The sequence below is a fragment of the Piliocolobus tephrosceles genome, unplaced genomic scaffold (assembly GCF_002776525.5).
Source record: "Piliocolobus tephrosceles isolate RC106 unplaced genomic scaffold, ASM277652v3 unscaffolded_1433, whole genome shotgun sequence".
NCBI classification, from domain to species: Eukaryota; Metazoa; Chordata; class Mammalia; order Primates; family Cercopithecidae; genus Piliocolobus; species Piliocolobus tephrosceles.
The window spans coordinates 5686-10939 of NW_022295788.1; the positions used below are offsets into that span (position 1 = coordinate 5686).

The 5254-nt window shown below is 39.0% G+C and overlaps 1 non-coding gene across 1 annotated transcript; it reads left to right on the top strand.

Annotated features, from left to right (window-relative positions):
- Window positions 1–285: 285 nt before the first annotated feature.
- LOC111530546 lies at window positions 286–392 on the top strand. The gene has a single exon (XR_002727840.1). It is a non-coding gene; the product is annotated as a U6 spliceosomal RNA (small nuclear RNA).
- The last annotated feature ends 4862 nt before the right edge of the window (window positions 393–5254 follow it).

Below are 5254 nucleotides of genomic sequence, written 5' to 3' on the forward strand. Positions count from 1 at the left end.
CTTTTTATCCTGTAGAGAACCTTAGGCAGGAGAAAGTCCCATATGAACCTTCTCCAAGCAGGGGCTCCCGGTTGTGGTTGGCCCCTCGAGTGATCTGTTTTACATGATAATGAAAATCGTCCAAGCTACTTCTATCTCTAGCTCAAGATTTTAAAATATTTTCAAATTCTACCTCATAGGAAGCCATTGAAGAGAATTCTCAGAATCTCAAGTAGGTTAGTTGGACTTAACAGAGCCAAGCCTCGTCCATGACTCATCACTAATCATGTGTAAAAGTAGGGCTTTGTGCTTGCTTCGGCGGCACATATCCTAAAATTAGAACAATACAGAGAAAATTAGTGTGGCTTCTGCATAAGGAGGCAGCACAAATTTTTGAAGCATTCCATATTCTGTGCAGTCACTGGAAGGTCATTTGACTATTTGCTGACTAGCTGTAAGGAAACACTGTGAAGCAAAGCAAAAGATGGGTGCCACCAAAATACTGAAATTGTGATTTGCGCTGCAAAAATGGTCATGTAAGATGGTCTATGAGATGACTTAGAGCTGAATAACATGTTTGCTGCAAAATTATATTGTTAGCATGTATGGCGAAAATTAGAAAATGTCAACTTGCAACTTCTTCATGGAAACTAAAAAAAAATAAAAGTAGAGTTTTGGTCTCCCCTGCCAGCTGGCATTGAACATCAATATAAAGCATTATCCTAACAAACATCTGGCTCAGAGTTGAAGTCTCTAAAGAGGGATCATTGGTCCAAGCCAGGTCTTAACATCCATTGGTTTTTCTACCCTTGGTGTGATTGGTCAACTCCATAATAGTGGATGGTCACATTAGCTACTTTAATGAGACATTTATGAATAAATTTAGTTACAAACTATGACATAGTTGAGATGCCCTGAATTATAAGCCATAAGGAGTAGGACAACTGAAAAGCAAAATTAACACTTAATAACATTTTCTGAAAACTACATTTGCATATTAGAACCTACGAACAAAACGCACATTGGGTTTTATTTGGGATTCCAAGATAATTTTAGTCATAAAGTTTGGGAACAGATTATTCTATTGCTTTACTATTTCTCTGAGCATTTAAAAAATATCTTGTTAAATCTTTATAACAACCTAGTGCAATACGAAATAAGGCAGCAAAGTCCTCACTTTGTTGAAGAAGGCATTGAGCCTAAGAGAAGCAACTTGTCCAAAAACAAATAGCTGTTCATTATGGAGCTAGGACTTATGCAGAGCTGGGACACTTTCTATTAGGTCATGATAATGTATGCTAATTTACCAGGTCACAATGCCCTTGATTTATGAGCATTTCACCTTACATTGTTTTCTTCTTTAATTAGAAGCTTAAAGAGAAGTTTGTAGAATGTACTCATAAGTGAATGGGGTAATAATGTTAAGTTCTGATATTACTATATTAGAAATACTCTAAGAATTTTACATTTGGTAAGTATTTTTTATATCAGTATTAAAATAGTAATTTGGTTTATTGCATTTTATACATAGAATTTGCCAATTATTTTCTGACTACAAAGAAAAACGGATGCTAAAAATCTCTTCTGAAAACAGCAATCCAGGTAAGACTTGTGATAGTGAATTACTTTAGGTCAGTTGTCCCCAACCTTTTGGCACCAGGGACTTGTTGTTATCATTGTGGAAGACAATCTTTCCATGGGCTGAGGGAAGGTGGGAGTGGTTTCAGGATTATTCAATCATATTACATTTATTGTGCTACTTTATTTATATTATTATTACATTGTAATATATAATGAAATAATTATACAACTTAGCATCATGTAGAATCCGTGGAAGCTCTGAGCTTATTTTTCTGCAACTAGACGGTCTCATGTGGGGGCAAAGTGAGACAGTGACAGATCATCAGGCATTAGATTCTCATACGAAGCACACAACGTAGATCCCTCAGACGGGCAGTTCACAACAGGGTTCCTGCTCCAATGAGTATCGAATTCTCTGACTGGTGTGACAGGAGGCAGAGTTCAGGTGGTAATATGAGCCTTGGGATGTGGCTGTAAACACAGGTGAAGCTTCCCTGGCTTGCCTGCTGCTCACCTCCTCCTGTGTGGTGTGGTTCATAATAGTCCATGGACTGGTCCCAGTCTGCGGCCTGGGAGTTGTGGACCCCTGCTGTGGGTGGTCCTACCATAGATAAAAAAGTGAAAGTAAGGAATTTTTGATCACAAGAATGCTGAAGCACAAGTCGTGTTACATATGCTTGTCCCAACAAGGTTTCAGTATTACTGATTTCATTCCTCCTCATTTGAAGTTGGAAAGAGATACATTTACTTTGTTGGAACAAGATGTGTTCCACCTGCTGGTTAATTGTCATGATGACAATAATTTTGTTAGAACAAGATGCTCTGCTACCATTTGCCAAAAGATTGCCATAATAAATATACAAATTGCCCAACTCCAGGCTCAGCAGATTCTAATAAAAGTAGAAAAATGTTTCACAATAACAAAAACACTAGTATGCTACTGGGTTGTGGACACCTGATACATTGCATAATCCAAACTGTATGAGGACACCTTTAGCTGTCTGTTTATCGAAGCGCTTCTGTAAGGTAGGTTTTATAAATTGCAGGAGACAAAGATGGAACAGATGTAGCTTTGATCTTTAAGGTGCTCGTAATAGAGCTGTCTCCATTTCTGTGCTTTTTCAACAGAATTTTCAAAGAAAACATTTCTATTTATGTTTTCACTTGTCCACTTAACAAATAACTATCAAATATCTTTTAGATACTAACCATTTTTGTAATGTACACAACACAAACAATTAAAAATACAGACAGGAGCTTGTTGTTATCATTGTCATTTTTATTATTTTACTACTTTATTCAGTACTTACTGTGTGCTAGATGCCCACTGGAAGCTTATAATTATGATTTATTATATATTGATTATGTGCCAGACATATGTGATGAGGAATAAAAGCCAGACATATGTGATGAGGAATAAAAGGTTTGGGAAAAAAGCAGGTGTGATTTAAGGTAAACATGCAGAGTGAGAAGAATTTTTCTAGGTAAGAAGCAGAAGAAGAATGTTTGGCAGAAGGAACATGCGACGAGTTTGTGTGTTTGCCAGAAGGAACGTCTAACGAGATTGCCTGTTTCACAGAAAGAGCAGCAAGTGCAAAAGACAAGATGCTTGAGTGAACTCTGCAGGGTTTCTGAGCAGTTCACTTTTGCTAGTACCAAAAGTGTGAGATACCAGAGGTTGGGAATGAGGTGAATACTTAGCTAAGGCAAGTTTATGGTAGACTTTTTAATACTGTAGAAATGAGTAGGTCTTATCCTGTGGGCTATGGGAAATTTACCAGATAGAATGCTTTGGACTGCAAATACTGATGAGCAGTGGCTAAAATAGTAGGAACCAGAGTTGTTTTGGTTGTTCAGTGATTTCTTAGGTGTCCCACTTGTTCCTCTTTCAGCTGTGCTGTTGGCAGTGTTTTATTCATGTCTCCTTTCATGGTTGGCTAATCACAGCAGCTCCAAACATCTTGTTCTCACAGCACAACATCACAAGAGCTGCTTTTCTTCACATGTGTCTTTTAAACAGGGAGAAAACTTAGAAGCATGCAAGGGGCTTCCTGTAACATTTCATTGGCTGGGTCACACCACATGCTCATTCCCAAACCAGGCACTGGGAAGGCAAATATGTGATTAGCTTAGAATAAACGTTTCTGTTTCTGAGGCTGAGGAGGGAGGGGGATTGGGATAATAAATATCCCAATAGACTTGTGTTTCTTCTGCAAGGAAGAATAAGGCATGACTATTGCTAGGGAGCCCACAGTGTTTGCTGCAGAGGCTCATTGGAGACATTTGAGCAGGGGAATCGCAAGATTAAATTTGATTACTAAGGCCTTCTGGTCATGGTGTAAAATGGGTTAGCAAGCTTTTTCAGTAAAGGACCAGGTGGGTAATATTTGAGGTTATGTGGTCTCTGTCGTATCTACTTACCCTGCTGTTGTTTGCTGTTGTAGTGTGAAAGCCACGATGATTCTATGTAAGCAAACAGGCATGACTGAGCTCCTATAAAACTTTATTTACAAAGCCATAGGGAGATTAGATTTAGCCTGTGGCCTATAGTTTGCTGGGATTGATGGAAGGGAACCAAGTAAAGAAACCAGGAGACAAAGGAAGCTTTTGCAGTAGTGAACTATAGTTTCCTTGTCACACATCCTTGGACTAGTATCAATGTATTACAAGGTTTTCACCCATCCAGGTGAAATAAAGTTCAGAATCTCAGTTACTCATTTTAATATGTTGGCCTTTTTTTGGTGTTATGCTTTTTTCATTTGTTTTGCTTAATTTTTTTCATTAAAAAACGCATTAATAGTTGGCATTTTCTTTTAAATAAAAACCATTTTGTGAATGTTTATGTTCACAGTGGTAGTGGGAATATAAAACAGAGGCAGAAAAGAGGTAAAGTCAATATGATTTAGTGATAATTGAATGAGAAAGGTTTGGGGCACAGAGAGAAATGTCAGATGATTTCCAGCTTTCCAGGTTGTACACTAGTATTTAACCTGGATGTGAGGCTTTCATAATCTGCCTTCTGCCCCGCTCTCCGTCTTTAGCCCTTTTCCCTGTGTGCCCTTTCTCTGGCATTACTGAGCTGCTGGTAATGCCCTGCTCACTCATCCTTCTGTTGCAGGCAAATCCTTTCCCTCTTTCAGGCCTCGCTCCTGCTCTTGCTGCTGCATGGCATGCTGTCACCCTTTCCTGCCTCTACCCTTTTAATCTGGCTAGCCTCAATATTTCAGTCTCTGCTTAGGCATGCGTTCTAGAAAAGCCATTCCTGACATGCCTTATTTTCTTTATTTTTAAACCCTAATGCCTAGCATGTATGTAGTAGGACTCAGTAAGAAATTTCTGAGTAAAATGTGAGTAAGACGATGTGCAGGACTATCCTCTGCAGTCTTGGAGCAGAGGGGACAGACACGTGGAGGAATAATGCACAGTTCAGGTGGTAAAGATGCAGTAGAAAAATCACTGAAGTACTAAGGCAGCCTCAGGGAGGGAGGTACCTGTTTATTTGGGGAAAGACATGCAGAATCAAGGAAGACTTCACATAGCATTGTTTTAAGAGATGAAAATAAGGCTGAGTGTGGTGGCTCATGCCTGTAATCCCAGCATTTTGGGAGGCTGGAGCGGGTAGATCACAAAGTCAGAAGATCAGGACCATCCTGGCCAATGGTGAAACCCCATCTCTACTACAAATACGAAAATT